Source organism: Hemicordylus capensis, chromosome 1 (assembly GCF_027244095.1).
Source record: "Hemicordylus capensis ecotype Gifberg chromosome 1, rHemCap1.1.pri, whole genome shotgun sequence".
Taxonomy (NCBI): domain Eukaryota; kingdom Metazoa; phylum Chordata; class Lepidosauria; order Squamata; family Cordylidae; genus Hemicordylus; species Hemicordylus capensis.
The window spans coordinates 141,908,118-141,928,247 of NC_069657.1; the positions used below are offsets into that span (position 1 = coordinate 141,908,118).

Consider the following 20,130-nt stretch of genomic DNA (forward strand, 5'->3'; position numbering starts at 1 on the left):
ACAAAATGGCAAATGCAGTTCAATGTTAGCAAGTGTAAAGTGATGCACATTGGGACAAAAAACCCCAACTTCAAGTATACGCTGATGGGATCCGAGCTGTCGGTGACGGACCAGGAGAGGGATCTTGGGGTTGTGGTGGACAGCTCGTTGAAAGTGTCGACTCAATGTGCGGCAGCTGTGAAAAAGGCAAATTCCATGCTAGGGATCATTAGAAAGGAGATTGAAAATAAAACGGCTAACATTATAATGCCCTTATACAAAACTATGGTGCGACCACACTTGGAGTACTGCACACAATTCTGGTCACCACTTCTTAAAAAGGACATTGTTGAACTGGAGAAGGTACAGAAGAGGGCAACCAAGATGATCAGGGGCCTAGAGCACCTTTCTTATGAGGCAAGACTACAACACCTGGGGCTTTTTAGTTTAGAAAAAAGATGTCTGCGGGGAGACATGATAGAGGTCTATAAAATCATGCATGGCATGGAGAAAGTGGAGAGAGAGAGATTCTTTTCCCTCTCACACAACACTAGAAACAGGGGTCACTCCATGAAATGGATTCCAGGAGGTCTAGGACCAACAAACGGAAGTACTTTTTCACACAACGCGTGATCCACTTGTGGAATTCTCTGCCACAGGATGTGGTGACAGCCAACAACCTGGATGGCTTTAAGAGGGGTTTGGATGACTTCATGGAGGAGAGGTCTATCAATGGCTACTAGTCAGAGGGCTGTGGGCCACCTCCAGCCTCAAGGGCAGGGTGCCTCTGAGTACCAGTTGCAGGGGAGTAATGGCAGGAGAGAGGGCACGCCCTCAACTCCTGTCTGTGGCTTCCAGCGGCATCTGCTGGGCCACTGAGCGAAACAGGATGCTGGACTAGATAGGCCTTGGGCCTGATCCAGCAGGGCTGTTCTTATGTTCTTGTCTGGTGGCTACTTGGGGATGGGGCTTCTCAGTTGCTGCCCCAAGGCTTTGGAATGTGCTCCCTGCTGAAATAAGAGCTTCTCCATCTCTTATAACTTTTAAGAAGGCAGTCAAGATACATTTGTTCACCCAGGCTTTTAATTAGATACTGAGGTGGTTCCCACAATCAGTGGGAACCGCTGAAATGGGGTTTGCAGGGAGAGCGGGCTTAGCCCACTCTCCCCGCAGACGAGCAGTCAGTCTGCTCTGGGCAGCCAAAGCAGCTGCCCACACAACTGCCGGCTCCATTACGGAGCCGGCAGGGGCTGGGAGGATCGGGGGCCACGCGGCCCCCAGAAGCTCCAGCATGCCCTGCGTGAGCACACAGGGCATGCTGGAGAGACCCCCGAGCCAGGAGGCTGCTTTTCAGCCTCCCGGTCGGGGGTCTACTTGTGAGTTGCCACAGCAACTCACAATCAGAAAGCCTGGGTTAGCGGAGCACTCGCTCCGCTAACCTGGGCTTAGGGGAGGGTTGCTGAAGCGGGTGACCCGCTTCCGTGAGACCGGGCTCGGCTGTGAGCCCGGTGGTTCTCATGGTCTGCAAAAATCAGGCTAGGCTCCCTTAGCCCAATTTTGGCAGACCGTGAGAATAGTCTCACTGTCTTAATAATTTGGTGCTTTTTAATAGTTTTACATTGTTGTAATGTTTTAACCTTTTTATTTTGTTGTAAACTGCCCAAAGACTTGCATTTTGGGTGGTATACAAATATGTTAAATAAGTAAGTAAGTAAATAAATAAATAATTTTTGCAGTAAACTGAAAAACATAGTTATTTGTCGGTTTGGCTTGCTTTTTGAGGGTCTGGAATATAATATATCCTTTTACAATCATAATAATTATTTTTTCTTACAATAGCCACCATTCATATCATATCTGGAAAAATAAAAGGGTCACTTAGATCTCTCATGTGTGAGGGGAAACATATGCTTGGGGAGCAGTTCTGGGGGTTGGTTGGTAAATAAGCAGGTGGGTTGCCCTTTCCCTTCACATTCTTCCACCACCACCCCTTTATTTTATTTTTCTCCAATACCTTATCATTGTAGTCATCCCTAGAATGTCACACACACTGTACTTAAGATTGTTGTATATTAATGTCCATCAAAGTGATTATTTGTCAAAGTGTTACTGGAAAACCAATAAAATGTTGTTTTTAAAAATAACTGAAAACAGAAGATGGCACGAGCTGACTGGTTCCAATATATGCAAGGTCATAATTTGATAAAGAAAATGGCACAAATAACTGATTTGATTATTAAAAAATCTAGTTCAGAGATATGTTATTGTACTATTATAAAGCAGCTAGGGCCATGGCAACTTTTAAATCAAAAGCTAATGCAAAGAAGACATATGGCTTCAAAAATGCCTACCACAAAATGTTAATAGAAGTAGTTGGGATTTGTCCCCTGAACACAACATAAGTGTAATGAAGCTGAATACAGAGAGGGTTATAAACTTGCCCTAACCGCCTCCGCAACTATTGGGAATTTTAGCTAAAACAGTGGTAAGCCATAGTTGTCTGGATGAATCCCCTTTTTAAACCTCCGTCCTCAGGTCACAGGAATTGTTGGAAATTCTCTGTGGTAAGAGAATCCTTTTCTCATTATAGCAGAGTGCATAGAGGCACAACACAGCGGAATTTAGTTAGGCATGCGTGTGTGCTGAGAGTAAAGTAACTTGGAGCCAATTCATAGTTTCAAGTCAATATAAAAGGCGTTTATTAAGCCAATTCACTTTCATAGCGTGAATTCAAAATTTTTCTTCTGCTTGTTTCTGAGGACAACGTTTCCACTGCTTTTTCAAAGCTTAGATTGGTGTGGGTTTCCAATTGGCCGATTAAACTGCTATAGCTGGGGGGCATGCTTGGGAACAGAGCTTCCAGCTTCTGACTCTCTGAAAATTGCTCCCCTGCTTTTTTAAATTGGAAAAAGAAATCTTCCAATAATCCCACAAAAGTAGAAAAACAGTCCCTATCTTTATACTGAAGATCTTGCATTTTCTTTTTCGAATTAAAGGTGTATGCCCACCCCTTCTTCATATGCAAGGAATCTAGCTTGCTTAGCATTTCCTTTGAGGTTCCAAGATCACACATAGCATAAAGGAAATTTTTACTCACAGAAGCTGCGATCATTGCTCCAGCTTGAGCATCTCTGCGCAACCATTTTTCTTTGAAAGTTTTCTCAGCAGTTGTGGTTCCATCTGCGGGGGGGGGGGGTCCTCTTCAGTAACGTTTTGGAGTCCTTCTGCTTTCAGAGCAATCCTCAATCTGGTTTTCCATTCCAAATAGTTGTCTGCATTCAGGATAGTCAGCCTGGGTTTTCCCTCTAGGTATGAAGCCATCCTCACCGGCTCCAAAAGGCAGTTGCTGTAGATTAGCAATTCATAGTGTCCACGCTAGATCTCACTGGATCTCCTGGAACAAACCTAACTCTCTAGTTGCAGTACACGCAGCTCAAAATACTGGGCTCCTATAACCTGTTGGAAATTCTCTGTGGTGAGAGAATCCTTTTCTCATTATAGCAGAGTGCACAGAGGCACAACACAGCGGAAATTTAGTTAGGCATGTGTGTGTGCTGAGAGTAAAGTAACTTGGAACCAATTCATAGTTTCAAATCAATATAAAAGGCATTTATTAAGGAACTCCATTCTAGATAGGAAAGTGAGGATTTAGGATCTCTAATCTATCTATCTAGCTGGATGCAGATGGATTCTGCATCCTCTCTGCACATATGGTGCAGGGAGAGAGGCTTGCCATGTTGCAAGGTAGGCGGGCAGGTATGAAGAGAGAGAGGAAGGAAGTTGAATCCCTAAGAGTAGCAATCTACATTTCAAAGGGATAGCATCAGAGCAGTGGAGAAGTGATGACCAATGTCTTGACTCTCTAGCCCTCTTACTTACTAATCTGTCCTCCACTGTCTGAGGCAAAGAGACAGTGCAAAGTCCTTTAACTTCCAACAGGAATGGTACTGCACTGGCTGGAAAGAGGGAAGGAGCAAGCCATAACCAGTGGTGGTGACTGGGTATCCACAGTGTGTACTGTAAGTGGAGACACTGCCATACACCCAGATAACATCTTATCTCTTGCCTTGCCTTACTTGCAGGTTGCACGAGAGTGGTTAAGGACAAGACGTATGCACCCCATAGGGGATGGGGGAGGATAACTTCTAAATTCTTCCTCAGCAATGGCACCTAAAGACACCCCGACACAGAGGATTTATACCTGGGTTGCACCATCATTGTGTTATGGCACCATGATGATTATACTGTGGGGCAGCAGGGACAAAAATACAGTAGGTGGAATTAGGGTCCTCGTGGGGGAAGAGTGGGAAAATTCTGCACCTACTGAAAGACTGGTCTTCCCACCCGCCCCCACCACGCTAGGGAACCATTATGCCTGCAAGAAAGGTAATGGAAATTTAAAATGCTCCCATCAGTGTAGAATATATGGGGATCTCCCATACTACCCCCACCCACCCCAACAGAAGATTGGGTGCATGCTTTGACAGCAGAATACTGCCTCAACTTCAGCAGAAGACAAACCCCTGTTAGCTAACACCTCTCCAATCAAAAGTGCAGCATGGGAGCATGTCATTCTGTCTCCCTGTCTAGAAAATGTGAGAGTACACATCTGGGGGATGGAGGAACTCTGAATAAGTAAATCCAGGACAGACAAAAGAAAGTACTTCTTCATACTTTTAATTTATGATATTCACTTCCCCAAGATATAGCAATGGTCAAAGAGTTTAGATCTTTTAAAAGGGGGATTAGAGGATGAATGTCTCCCTGGCTATTATCCATGATGATTATATGGAACCTCCAGATTCAGAGGCAATATGTTCCAGCATGCCAGTTGCTGAAGAACAAAAGTAGGGAAGGGTTGTTGCCTTCTTGTTCTGTTTGTGGGTTTCATGGAGGGATTTGGTTGGCCATGGAGGATGCTGGATTAGTTGGATCTTTGATCTGATCCAGCAGCAAAGCAAGAACATATTGCTAATGCTTGTTACTCTGTTTCAGGCTTTCATAAATAAAGTCCCACCAGAAATCCTATCTGCATATCCGTAACTGAGACTGTTAAGAGCAAGAACTTCTGCCTCATACAGCTAAGCAGGGGTGGGTGGGTTGTCCACACCTCAAAGTATGACTCCCACACTTCCCATGCCACACTCATGAAAGAGATGGGTGTGTAGAGCACTCCAAATGACCACAACCATCTCCTGCTTTTCAAGCTCTGAAAAATGGGTAAACTGCACAGGCTTAACAATCCTCCCCTCATTCAACCAGTTACAGCAATATTCCTACACAGACAGGGAGACAGCTTGGAGGAGTGGCTCTTTGCCACAAAACCCCAAACCTAGGTATGCTCACACCCACCCACCCACACACATTGGTAAAGGCAGTGGCAAGCAGAGTCACTTTTGTGGCTGAGTACCAGAAACTCCACTCTACCTAAAAGAATCTAAACCCTCAACCTCTGGGAATTTTAATTGATACTAGCTGGGCCAGGCACAGAGCATCTGCACCTCTAGTTCTGCCGCTGCTGTTTTCTCCCCCACCCGCTGGCTGCCATTTTCTTTGCCGCCCACATGCTGTCATTCCCCCACTACCACTGGCAACATTCCCCCTCCCCCGCCTGCAAGCAAGCCTGTCCATCGCCACCACTTTCCTCTCCCCTGGCCAGCAGCTTGCTTGTGAACCCTCATGAGTGTTGCTACACATGGGATTAGCAGCAGGTATGCCTTAGAGAAATAGAGACAGAGAGATAGGTGATGTTTCCAGGCATACACCAAGAAAAAATCAACTTTGGAAAGACAACCCCCTCCTGATGGAAATTTAGGAATTAAAATTTATTCCTAAATTTTAAGATAAAAAAATCTGATGGATGGGGTTATCTATCTTTCTATATACACACACATACACACACACCCCATACATCTAATTTTGTGCTGTGCCAAAAATAAACAGCAAAAAGTGAATAGTCTTCCAATGTAATTCTTTATTAGCCAGTGATCCCTTTGATAAACCACTTGTAGTCAAACACACACAGAGCTGAAATGCTCAGATCCCTGCACACCAATATGTACTGTATCCAATAACAGAGGTCCCAGATTCAGACTTCAGTAGATAGCCAGTTTGTTCCCTTTGATGACTCACTTGTTGTAGCCCCAAAATAAGAGGTTCCAGAGCTTGTTCCCCTTAAGTGCTTTTGTAGCCGCCCCCGCCCCCACCCAAAGGTCAGAGATGCACAGATCCCGTTTATTCTTTGATGGTTTTCAAGCCCCCCCAAATGCTCTCAAATCTCCGATTCAGACTCCAGCATTCAACTTTGTGCTCTTAGGTGAATTGATTTTGTAGCCCCCGCACAAGGCAAAGAGGTTCCAGATTCACAAACCCCCGTTTGCTTCTTTATAAGAACTAGTTTTAGAGGCTCCCGCCCCAGTCCTCAATTCACAGACTCTAGCATCTCACTTCTTTTCACGGCATAACCTGCTTCTTTTTGCATGCCAAACGGATGTGTTTTAAGAGATCCCACCCGGATAGAATTAGACTCCCATTTTGCTGCCTTTGAAAAACTACTTTTTTAGTCAAGCGCAAATAACCAGTGCAAAATAATACACCTCTACGTCCTCTCCTCCAAACACCCTCTTTTTGGCCCACAGCTCGCTCCGCCTTTAAAGAAGACGGCACACGTGGTTGGCTGAATCTCACTTTCGCGAGACATCCGGGCTGCTTGAGGCGGGTTTTTTTTTCTTTTTCTTTTTTCTCTTTCGCCTTTTCTCCTCCCCCCTGTCCCCGTGGTGTCATCATGGCAGCGTAGGTAGGAGCCACGTGAACTCGGCATTGGACTTCATCGGTCGTGAGTGTGGCCAAACGCTCGCGATCCCATCCTTGTTGCTTGTAGGGCCCGTAGCAAGCCCCACAATAGCTAGACGACAGAGCGCCCCAATGCAACTCGCTTGAATCGCTTCAAGGGATGGGTGAGTGTTCGCTTAACTATTAGCCCGTCCACCCTCAAGTGTGGCTGTCGGGAGCATCAGCAACGGGGCTGAGGCATGAAGGCTGAAAGAGCCTCTGTGAGAGCGCTCCCTCTTGGACACTTGCTGGCCCTTCTCATGGCTATCCCCCTGTCTCTCGCCTCCTGAGAGAAACAACTGGTCAACTCTCCGCAAGTCCGGAGAAAGGAGGTCCCCTAGTCCTTGTGCAATGCACACCGCAAGAAAGCGCAGCCGCGGTGGCATATAGGAATCCCAACGATTCGCTGTATGGTTGCCACCTTTTTTTTTTGTTGTTGTTTTTATGGGGCTCCCGTAACTTTGCATGCATCCACATCCGTTGCCTCTTTAACTGTAGTGCAAAGCTCCTATAAGAACAAGCCAGTCCTTTGTAATGCTGTCAGAATCCACTCCCCTGCAACTGAAGTCCTGTTTGCACACTATGTTTGACACTTGTATAACAAGTGTACACAGGTACAAGTTTGCCCACAGGTTCAGTTTTCCATATGCCATGAGGTACAGCAGCAGTAGGCTTCCTGTCTGTACCTTGCCTTTGAGGAACTACCCAGGTTCACTTTTAAAATGAGTGCTGGTAAGTCATTCACACAATTTGTGAGGAAAAGTTACCTCAGGACAGGCACTGGTGATGCCAGTGCCTTGCCTTGTGAAAATAGGTCAAGGATTGCTGAGAGAATTAACCCCTGCTAACTGGGCAAAGAGGCACCTTTAAAACATGGTGATTCATTCTCTTTATTTAGGAGCCGGAGAGCAACTGACTCTGTCTACCCCCAGCACAGTATCCCTCCAGTGGCTCTTGATGGGGTCTATCTTATGTTTCTTTTTAGACTGCGAACCCTTTGGGGACAGGGAGCCATCTTACTTGTTTATGTATGTATTATTTCTCTATGTAAACCACTTTGGAAGCTTTTGTTGAAAAGTGGCATATAAATATTTGTTGTAGTTGTAGCAGAACAACCTGAGGGCTTTCCCTTGCCGTGAATAACATGCAGAGTGCTGTTTTCCCACTGGGGGTGCTGGGACTTGTAGTCCTAGTCCAGTTGCCAGAAGGAAAAAGACTCTTCAGGATCTGAAGGGCCTGCTGCTGGCATCACCAGTGCCTGCCCCGAGATAACTTTCGGGTTGCTTTGGGGCAAAGGGAGGTGCTGGAGCCAACTCTCAGGATAGGGACAAACACCCCCGTGCTCACAGCAGGTAGAGCTGAACTTGCCCCAGTGGTACTTACATGCATTTGAGCAGCGGGGAATTGTCTTATCTGAGCACTCCTGATCAAATGCTCGCAACACCCCTCCTGCCCCGGGAGGTTGGGGGGAATTGTAGAGCTTGTGGCTTCAGGTGTCTCTTGCTGCTTGCCTACACACTGCACCATGAAACTTCCACAGGAAAAGACAGTTGCTTTTCCATGGCTGCCTACTTCTACCGTGTGTGTGTGTGTGTGTGTGGTGGCAGTGGTAGCTGGTGCAGGCGCCGGAGGCACCTTAACTGTACATTACTACATGCTTACCTCTCCTGCCACATCTGAAAGCTGTCTTGAGCAGTGGCACACCACCCAGCATCCGTTGCAGCGGAGGATCGGCTCTGCCACTCAGCTTTTGCTTGGCCTCTGCGCATGTGCGGAGGCCAGCTGAGTGGTGGAGCTGATCCTTCACCACAGCAGGTGCTCAAGACCGCTTTGAGGTATAGCGGGAGGAAAAGTAAAAATCTAGTAATTTACAGTTAAAGGTGCCTGCCGCCCCACCCCCCCAGCAACGCCTGCACCAGCCGCCGCTGGGTGGTGCTACAACATGTAAGAGAATGAGTACACTTCACTTGTGCATATGGGAGCTTGCCAAAAGTTATTGTTGAAATTCTTCTGAAGAATATGTCATCAAGGTGATTCTTTTATGCCAGCCAAACGCGTTTCAATCCTCCTCAAGCTCCCATATGCACAAGGGAAGTGCACTCATTTACTATCTATAGAAATATCTATAGATAGATAGATAGATAATATTAATAATACTAAATAGTCATTTTGTGATCCACTGCATTCTCGTCCCTCAGTGCTTGCTTATCTGCTTGTTTATCTATTTGTTTATACATTTGTATACCGCCCAAAACTCAAGTCTCTGGGCGGTTTACAACAAAACAATACAAATAACAAGTAAAATGGTTAAAACATTACAATAATCTAAAATTTAAAACCATGTTAAAATATTGAAGCAAATAACCAACTATTAAAACATATGGAAACTAATGATAGAATAAACAGTCCAGAGTCATGCTGTTACATGCTCATTTGAGTCATCACCAACATTTAAGATAACATGAGCTTTCCCAGACAGCAGGCTTTACCGCAGGTTTTCTGCAAGGCTTTACTGTGAGTTCAAAGTTGTCCAAAACAACTGATGCAAAAAGTGGATTTTTTAAGCCCAGATATAAACTGGGCTACACTCTAATGCGCAATGAAAAACCTGAATTGTGTGTGAACTGCTCCCTGATAGTTTGCAGGGACTTGGGGGTAAAGTTGGCCAATATGTGAACACACACCCTCCATTCTGGAGGAGAAGCGAACTAAAAGCCTGGTATGAAAAACTTCCATGTCACAGAAGAGTTTGTTATAATTCTCAAGCTTGCTGCATACTCTCTGGCCTGTGGAAGCAGGTTTAAAGCAAAGTATATTACATTTATCCTACCCTGCCTCCAAGAAGCTTATGGTGATGTACATTGTGTGTCTTCCTCTCCCAGCCCTTGCATCTTATGCTCAAAATAATCTTATGAGGTAGACTAGACTGAGAGATAGTGAGGCTATTCTCATGATGAGGGGAAAACGGGATAAGGGTGCCCAGCCAATGGTTTTTGCCCATCAGGGAAACCACCAGGCTCGTGGGCGAGCCCGTTGGTTCAACGGTGGCTAGCCCGCCAAAGTAGCCTTCCTCTAAAACGAGGTTAGCTGAGTGAGTGCTCTGCTAACCCCATTTTTTTTCAATCATGATATGCTGCAGCCAGTCACAAGCCTCCTGGCGTTGGGAGCTCCCCGTAATGCCCCGCATGCTTGTGTGTGGCATTCCGGGGGCCAGAAGGTTGCCAATCCCTGCCAACCCTAGCGGCTCCATGACTGAGCTAGTAATTGTGTGGGCAGCCAATCCAGCCACCCAGGGCGTGATGAGTATTCGTGCACAGGGAGAGTGGGTCAAGCCTGCTCTCCCCACCTAACCCCATCTGGTGCTCCACACTGCTCGTGTGGGGAGCCTCAGTGACTGGCCCAGGGTCACCCAGTGAGTTTCATGACTGATCAAGGAATAGGACAAGTCTTCCTGCTCTAATCTTAATGCTCTGTCTTCTACATCTTCATCTACATTTATTTATTATAGTCAATAGACAAAATTGAAATATGGGATTACTGCTTTATGTTATTTAGGAGTTTTTATCCTGTCACCTTGGAGGGTGCCCATGACAACTAAAATCCATAAAAACATGTTATAAAAATATCCTACAATAATCAGCTCCACTGCTACCCTACAATGTTCTCCTTCCATCCAATCCCACATCTTCAACTCTCCATCTGACATTTCAGCGTAGTTATTTTATCGCTCTCTTAAGCTCGGTGGCTGACATGATGCTCAGTTCTAACGTCACCATTAGAACTTGCACCAGTGCTGCAGAGCCAGCTGTGCTGTAGAGAACCGGCCGTAGTGCTACGACAGTTTTCCCATTTGCAGCAATGGGAATAAATATGGTAACACTGGTAGCACTACCACTGGTTCTCTACAACAGTGGCACTGCTTCCACATTTGCTGCAGCAGTGGTGCAAGCTATAACTGAGAACTGCACAGGATAATATGTCCAAGACCTTATTCCAACCGTATCTTTTTAAGGCTCATTGCTCACTGCACTCTGCTCATTGCACTTTAAGCTCATTGCACTCTGCTTGCCCACTGACAATCCACCCTGTTGATTGTCAGTGATTGACCAACTGCAGTGTTGCTTTGTCTTGGACAAATCTCTCTCCTTTATTCCCCATAGTCAGCCTGTCACTAAATCATGTCACGTCACCTTTTCACAATATTGCAAGAGTACAGCTCTTTTCTCTTGACAAAACTCTAGTTCATGCCCTGTCATCTTAACTATTGCAACCTTGTTGTTTCCCTTTGACTCACCTTGGTCCCCTCACCTCCATCCAGCACTACTACCAAAATAATTCACTTTTCTCATTGCACCAAGCATGTTGCACCCCTCCTTAAATATCTTAACTAGCTTCCTCTCTGCTCCTGGATCTAGCACAACTTTCTTGTCCTTACCTTCAAAACTTTCCTTAACTTGCCCCTCCCCCATACCTGTTGGCTCTCATTTCCCATTACACTCCCTTGTGACAGGAACTTGCACTCTTGCACCTTTTGTAAAGTGCCATGTATATATATGGAGGGCACTATATAAATAAGTTATGGTGACAGTTATAATAATAATAATAAATAATTATTATATTATATATTTCCCTCTAAGGCGTACCTGTTGCTAATCTAATGCATGGCATGGGAGTTCGTGAGTGAGCTGCCGGCAGGGGGAGCAGAGAGCGGCAGCAGACAGGCTTGCGAACAAGGTGGGGGAAGAAAGCAGCGGTGGTGGGGAGAAAATGGTGGCGGACGGGACAAAGAAAGCGGTGGCAGCAGATGGGTGGGCAGGGAATGAAAACAGCGGCAGCAGTGGGGGCTGAGAACAGAGGGAAAACTGAGAAGGAGTGGGGGGAACTAGAGGTGCAGATGCTCTGCGCCCGATCCAGCTAGTATATAAGGAAAACCAAACTAACAGGAATGGCCTAATATTGCGCAATATAGCAAAAACAGACATCTAACTCAGCACAAAACATCTGACTTGGCACAAAATCAACTTTGGTGTGGTCTAGATTTTTAAAAATACTAATACTTTTTTTGTGTCAGTTTTAATGCCACTCGTACTGGTTACTGAAGTGACAGTCTGAAAGTATCATGGAAATGTACTAAACTGAAAGTGTGTGTGGAATTTGATTTGACTGCAGTCTTAAGCTAGATCACTACCTGGAGAGTAAGCCTCACTGAATGTAGTGGGACTCGTATCTGAGTAAAATGTTTTATAGGATTGGGCTGCATGACACTTAAGAAATACCATAGTGTATGTGTCTTATCTTGCATTGTGCAGCTACAGGCACTACATTGTTTGTGGTATACCTCAACTGGATAGGTTAGAACTTTAGTGCTACAAATGATACTTGAACAGATGACAAGAACAAGATTACAGTTATAACCAGATTGTGACTAGTGTTCTCTCTAATTTTTTTTCTTCTGTGTGCGAAATGAGTTTGTTCCAAGTGGCAGTATCTAGGCACTGTGTGTGCACATGCATTCAGAGTGGGGCCTTCCTGATTCAACCTGAGCAGGATCTAAAATTAACTGAGTGGATATTAAAAAACTTGTGAGTGCACCACGTGCGCATGCCTTAAAGGGCATCAGTTATAACCAGTTATAACAGAACAAGATTACAGTTATACAGACTGGAACCTTCCTGAAAAACATGCTCCAACTAAGTGACTTCATTCAGAAACTATTTGAGAAAATTCATTTTGTCTATGTTAACCTGGAGAAAAGACTAGATCATCTCTCCCCCCACTTCCTGCCGTTGCAACTAGCTCCTATAATGTTTTTCACCCCAATTTCTTAGTAGAAGATAATGAGTGGGTAGCATCAACATATGGTCTGGTTACTGATCAAGTATGTGTCCAGACTGGTGGAGCTTACAGCTCTATATTTTGCTCAGTCATTGATCAGGAAGCTCTCTCTCCACCCCATTAGACAGGCAGATTTTTCTGCTACATTGACAAGTCTGCAGGGAGGCATATCTCTTTCCTGTTTGTACATTGTTGTAGCAGATTAACGCAATCTTGTGGTGTAGTTTTACAGTGCTGATCTGGGCAAACACATTGAGTGATAGGAGGTGACTTCAAAATAGTTTAAATATTGGCAGCCCTGCGTTCCTCCAAAGTTGATGAGGCTGAGGTCCAGGGAACAAGTCAAGGCAACCCTGGATGTGAAGAGGCCCAGGGAAAGGATAAGGCAAGTCTGTGGCAGGGATCAGCAGAGAGAGAGAGAGTGTGTGTGTGTGTGTGTGTGTGTGTGTGTGTGTGTGTGTGTGTGTAAAGGGGGTCAGACCTCATCCCATGCCCTGCTCTGACCAGTCAAGGCTCTGATGAACTTCTTTACTTATCTTTCTGGCCGGGTCCCATTGTAGTTTGTAGTGCTAAAAAGTCTCTGCTTGAGACTCGCTGCAAGCTTGAGTTCTTACAGCTGTGAAGCACGTGACAGGACCATCTCCAAGCCTGATAGAAGAAGCATGTCATGCAATTCAGGTAAATGAAGCAAAGAGCCTTGGCTCTCCCAAGTCCTCTTGCATTCAGAGATTGCCCACCTGGAAAAGAAAACATCTGCTAGTGAGATTCATTGGCTATATGTTTGTTCATATGATGTGTTTGCTGATATTTTTCTTGTATGCTCTACTACAACTTTTGGTGGTAGTTAGTTCCGTTCAACTACTAACGATTAATTACTTTTGCCCGGGGTGGGGGGGAGACTGTTACTGAAATAATTCATACTTTATCATCATATTGAAAGCATATTGTCAGCAGCACCAGTTTTTCCAAACACACGACATACTGACTGAATCATAAAATGGAAATCTGATGCATGGGAAAGATTGATGTTGATTTCTCTGCAGATTGCAGTGTCTTATTGTATTATTGATAAAATGATGGTGTGTGGGAAGGTGCAGATACTTTCTGCATCTCCCTTAAAGTGGCATCAGCTTCCCACAAAATGGCTGAAGCATTTGGGCAGCTATGTGGTATAATTGTCATACAAGGAAGATAGGGCTTCTGCTCAAAATAGGCAGTGCTATGACTGGTAATCTTAATACCACCTGCTTTTGATAGCAGGTTCCTCTCATTGTGCCATGAGTCATAGCACCATGTGCTATTCCATGAGCACAGAATACTCCTCTCAGGAGTACTATTACTATGCGAGTACCAGAGCTGTACCTCGGGACATCATCTCCTCTTAGCTGCTGTAGTACAGTAATTAACAGATTCTTTCTGCACCTTCATGAGCCACTCCATCCCCAACCCTCAGTTCTACTGCAGGAACTCAAATATTCCTTGCTACTTATTAATTGTAAAATGTATTTTAAAGCTCTGATGGTAAGTTAGTTTGAAATTCAGGAGGAAGAAAGTAGACAAACTAGTGATTATTTCCCACAGAAACCAAGACTGTATACTTTGAAGTATATTAAGGCCAGGATCTAGCGAGACCTGTTACTCTACATTTGTGCAGAGTTCTTCCACGTGTGCATGAGTCATTTGCTGAGTCCACCCCCTCCCCGCTTCCAGCAGCAGCCCCCAGCAATGGAATGATGCTTCAGTGGTAGCTTTTTAGGATGCAGGAGTCTGCCATTGACATCTCCCCATGTCTGTGAGTGGAAGTCACAAAGTGTGAGCCTTTGGATCCAGGCTTAAATCGTGAAAGTTGTGGTGGCAGATTATAGCAGGCTTTATTTTTCAAGATACTGGTGTAGCACAAACTGTAGAAACTTAAACTCTCTGTTTTGAGCACAATCAATGTGCTAACCTGATTTGTATACCTGCCTAGAGATTTCTATATTAGGCGGTATAGAAATTCAAGAAAATTAATAAATAAATTCAATGTGCATATATCAGCAAAAGGCACCACTTGTACACCGCTATCAGCTTTCCTCTGCAATCCACAGCTGCAATAGGAGAGTGTTGGATAAACTTTGAATGTACATTCTCAGTTGATGTGAGATAACAGTGGAGCCCAACAGGCTTGACCAGTGCCCCACATGCACTGAGAGTACACCCTAGAATGTGTTCCAGAATCCTTGGCTGCATACAGCGGTACAGTGGCAGGTGCTTGGAGGTTTCTCAACAAATCACTCTAGGAAGAGTTCCCTGAAGCCAGAAAGTTTGGGAAATATTGGGAAATAAACAGAAGACAAAACCAACCTGTCCAATACATATCTTAACTAGATGTTCTTACATTTCCTGTGTGTTCTTCAGGGTAAGTGACTCAATACTTATATCAAGAACATCTTAATTGAATTCATGCTAGGTGGACATGCAGTCTCTCTGTGATCAGTAAAACCTGAATGGAATTATTATTAATAATAAAAACCATGTATATTCCCATTTTCAAACTCAGTAGGGATCTCCAACTGTTATAACAATTTAAATTACTGTATCATGTTAGACTTGTCAACAAGCTGGTTTCTATCTTCCACCTATTGACTTGGTAGCAAGCATGAATTGTCTCCTTTGCTAAGCAGATTCTTCCCTGGTTTCCATTGGAATGGGAGGCTACATATGAGCACTACCCCTTAGGGGATGGGGCTACTCTGGGAAGAGCACTAGCAGGAGGTGCTCCAAGTCCCCTCCCTGGCATCTCCAGATAGGGCTAAGAGAGACTCTTGCCTAGAATCTTGGAGTAGCTGCTGCCAGTCTGTGTAGAAAATAATGAGCTAGATGGATCCATCATTGGATTCAATATAAGGCAGCTTCCTATGTTTCTCTGTGTGGTGAAACCCTTCTAGTTACTGTTTCATAGTGGAGAAGCAAATTGATGATACTAATCTTAGTAAATAAGTGCTCCAAACAAACCAGCCCACAACAGGTGCTTATCTGTAATGAGTCGCATAAGCAGTAGTTTCAAAAGTGTCTTGTGTGGAAGGAATTATTGCTTGCCTTGAGTGAATGGCGAACTGCGCAGTAGAAGTTCCTACACACTGCTTTGAGTATTAGGGTTAAATTGGGTTTGAGGCTTAATGTAACAGAGAAGTGTAAGCTGTGAAAATGGAGTATGTGATCCACCATATCATGTGGATATTTCCATAATTCAGCTATGCCAGGTTTTGACAAACTTTCTTTAGTTCTAGGAGTCAAATCCATTTTTTCAGTGGACCTCTAAGTGTGCACAGGTTTGCAGTCACTGGGGAAACAACCCTGAAATGTTAAGCATTTTGAGAGGTGCCCAGAAAGAACAGAGTCATGGCATGGCGTGGGGACCTCCTACCAAGGAGGGCTATTGGACACACAACTCCTTGGTTAGCCTCAGAAAAACTGGATACAGAATCTGGAGACAAGTAGGGCGAATGGGGTGGTTTTACAAGTTCTGCTCCACTTGCTTCCCTCACAAATTCTCTCGCATGCAGATCATCCAATCGGCTCACTCCTGTTGGAACAGTTGCCAGCAAAGATAACCCTCCTCGCCCCCTGCCATGTGTGCCCAGTGCCCACTAGCCAAACCAACCAGCCCGTTCACAGAACCCAGGAATACCTTGCACCTGGCCACCCATCAACCCCAGCTTCTCTTGTCCACTGCGCATGTGTGCACATGCGCATGCACACACAGAGACAATTTTCACACACCCTGTGAAAATTGGGCTGTTGTGCTGCTGTCTCCTCATGCGCTCCCCCCCCCCCGCAATCTCTACATGTGTATGCATACTCTCTGCTTCCTTGAAAGTCTTCCTGCCTGAGAGGCAGAGGATGACTGAGGGATGGGGCGGGAGAAAGCCCATGGAGAAAAGGAGAGAGAGCAACATTGCAGCACAGTCTTCACAGGAACTGAGTGAGTGAGAAGGGGTTGATAGGTGGGCGGGGGTGAGGCAGTTTCTCTTTATGCGCTCTAGTCTTCCGTCCGTCACTCTTTGAGTTCTTCACAGTCCTCCTCGGGCAGGAGGACTGCAAAGAAAGCAGAGAGTGACTGAAGGAGGACGAAATGCATGAATAGAAAGCAATGCAACAGCTCAATCTTTAGCGTGGGCTGAGGAAGGTTAGCTGTACTGGTTCAGGCAATACAGGTCAGAGTTTATGAGGGGAAGCAGCAGAGGGGAACCTCAAGCTACTGGTGCATGTGCAGAGAGAGCAAGAGATGGAGATGACGGCAAAGCCTGATGCCAGCGGCTGCTTGGTATGTTGGAGCAAGGCAGCATGCAGGTGTCTGAGCCAGGTGCTCCTTACATTCCTAGGCACCATGGCAACCTGGTGTCCTCATTTGACAAGGGTTGAGTTATGCCAGAAACTACTTTATAGAAAGCAGATAAGGAGGGATCAGATCTGTCGGATGGATTACATATGTTTTTATGGACTAACATAAAAAGAAATGACCAGGAAATAAAATCCCATACAATCAGAAACAGCCTGCTAAGTGTCTGGGATAAGTATAAGAAAAGGATCAGCCTGGATTTATCACCTTTAGCATCCATTTTAAACATTTTTTTTTCATCAAGAAGAAAAATCTAATAAGTTTGATCTTTGGAGAGAGAAGGCATATAGCATGCAAAATTTAATTACTGGAAAAGCAAAACCTAAATCTGTTCAAACTCTCACCTTGGAATGGTCCAAGGAACCGTCATGGTTTCAATATTTACAAATTAGTTGGATAGTGCATAAAGAAATACAAAAACAAGGTGGTAAGCTCAGAGACTTAACAGAATTTGAAGTATTAATAACCAAAAATGTTGTTCATTTAATGGGATTGTTATACAAACTGCTGTTGAAATACGACTCAAAAACAGAACAGATTAAGTGGATGTAAAACTTAAATAGGACAATTGATATTCAATAATGGGAGCACCAATGGAAGGTGAATATTAAATTTACAGTAAATAGTACCCTACGAGGACATTGGTGCAAAATGTATTTTCGTTGGTATATTACTCCTGTGACCATCAGAAAGATGGACAGTACTTACCTGGGAGATTGTTGGAAATGCAAGAATTATGCGGGGCCATTCTGTCACATGTGGTGGACTTGTGGCAAAGCACAACAATTTTTGAAAAAAATTCACCTTAAGATGCAACAAATATTAAATATAAATTTTCCTTATTCACCTGAGCTCTTTTTGCTAAATATGACTAGACCCTGTATACCTACGAAACACACGGAATTGTCTTTATATGTGATTACTGCCGCCAGGATTCTTTATGCTGCCAATTGGTGGTCACAGGCAACTCCGAATTTGGATGAATGGCTACTAAAATTATGGGAATATGCTTCAATGGCTAAAGTCACTGCTTATTTGAGGAATAACTCAGATGAAACATTTGCTTTAACTTGGGAGCATTTTATAAATTATATAATAATATAGCACAGGGACAACATCCACACCCAAGATTTGGTTTTTCTTAACACTGAGAGCTGACTAGTGTATTACTTATATTTTATATCTTTCTGTAATATTTGTTGTGAAGATGAATGTTGGCAAAGGGTGGAAGTGGTATTTTGGATTGTCATATGTAATATGTCATATGTAACTATTGGAAATTCAAGAGATGATAATGCAGTCATGTTACTACTTTTTATTTTCTTATTAAATAAAAATCTTTTTTAAAAAAGAAAGCAGATAAGGCACAAAAAAGTAAATTATTGGCAGATTATCTTTCAGCTAGATCCACTAATTGGTAAAACCTGAAACATGAGCCCCCTTAAGACATTCTGTTGTATGAGTGTACAACACACTCATACATGTTTTTGTGTTAATTACTGTACCTGCGTTCATTATGGGCCCCCAGCCTCTTCATAGGAAGCTCTCTTATACCAGATCAGGCCATTGGTCCATCTAGCTCAGTATTGTCTACACTAACTGGCAGTCACTTCTCTAAGGTTCCAGGCAGTAGATGCCAGGGATTGGACCTGGGACCTTCTGCATGCAATGCAGATGTTCTACCACTCCACTACAACCTCATCCCCTAAGGGACGATACCCTATAGCAGACACTGTAGCATGTGGTCACCCATCCAGATTCAAACCAAGGTGAAGCCTGCTTAGCAAGGGGGACAACTTATGCTTGCTACTGCCAGAATGGTTCTCCGCATGATCTCCAGCTCTCTTCATGACTTTATAAAATGACCACTTTGATTGGTGCCTGGACTCAGCTGGAAGCCAGTGTATATAATCACTTCTGTTTTCTTTCCTAAAGAAGAAAGCAAGCAACTAAATAAATTAACAAGAAAGCAAGGGGAAAGGACAAGGTAAGTTTGTTAGGGCTAGTCTTTTCTAGGGCTTGATTTCTGGTTGGCTAGGGGGTTTGTTTTTGACAGGGCAATTGCAATTGTGCCTAGAGAGACAGTGGGTTGGGATTAGCTGCAGGTGAGTCACGCAGCTTGTGGGAGGGGCCACATTCCTCAGGTGGCTCAGTTTGGAAGCAGTTCTTGAGAAGGCAAGGCTCGGACCAGTGGAGATTTGCTATCCAGATCTGTGTGCAAACAGGAGTTTGCTAACGGATATCAAAACAAGTTTTGCGGGGAAGTGTGCATGGAGGCACACAAGCCCTTCATCACAAATAATTTTCTTGGACGATACTGCTTGCAAGCTTTAATTAGTTGGCAGCTGCAGCTAAGACCTAGCTTTCAAGTAAACAGGCTCTTTCTATATTCTAAATAGTCAATAAAACCACTTATGAGTGTAGAATGTCAGCAGGGGAGCGGGTGCTTCCTGGAGTATTTCATGGGGCAGAAGCCATTGGTGTGCACTTGGTGCAAAGAGCTCCTGGTTCTCGGGGAACAAGTTCGTTCCCTCGAAGCCAAGAAGCTCAGGGAGGCAGAGAGGTGTGTGGATGAGACCCTTAGGGGTGTGATAGAGGCATCCCACTCCCAGGTTGTTGGCTTCTCTGCTGTCATAGAGAATAAAGGTCTCCGGGAAGGAGGACATCAGTCTGAGGAAGAGGGGAATGCCCCCTTAGAAGGGACCCCTTCCTTGGGTGATGCGCCCACATCCTCTCGCACAGAGGATATTCCTGCAGGGGGTGGGGGCCTCCTAGTAGTGGGTGACTTGATTGTAAGGGGCATAGAGAGATGGGTTTGTGACCTGCGTGAAGACCGCATGGTGACTTGTCTGCCTGGTGTGCAGGTTGCGAACGTCACACAGTGTTTAGAGAGGCTGTTACGCAGTGCTAGGGGTAAGTCAGCTGTTGTGGTGCACATTGGCACTAACGATGTTGGGAAGCACAGTCAGGAAGTTCTGGAAGCCAAATTTAAGCTCCTAGGTAGCATATTGAAGTGCCACCTGTTCCACATGCAAGGACAGCAAGACAGGAAGAGCTGAGGGGTCTCAATGTGTGGATGAGACAGAGTTGCCATGAGGAGGGGT

General features: G+C 44.7%; 1 protein-coding gene across 4 annotated transcripts in view; it reads left to right on the forward strand.

Annotated features, from left to right (window-relative positions):
* The first annotated feature begins 6,702 nt into the window (after positions 1–6,702).
* SLC19A1 (solute carrier family 19 member 1) overlaps positions 6,703–20,130 on the forward strand; it is a 32,858-nt gene continuing 19,430 nt past the window's right edge. Inside the window, exon 1 of one of the 4 annotated variants that reach the window (XM_053269384.1) lies at positions 6,703–6,935. The gene's annotated coding sequence lies outside the window, so the exon portion shown is untranslated. Of the gene's footprint in view, positions 6,936–11,460; positions 11,545–13,200; positions 13,324–20,130 lie in introns of those variants that run through there. The other 3 variants (XM_053269418.1, XM_053269394.1, XM_053269402.1) reach the window with 3 other exon arrangements.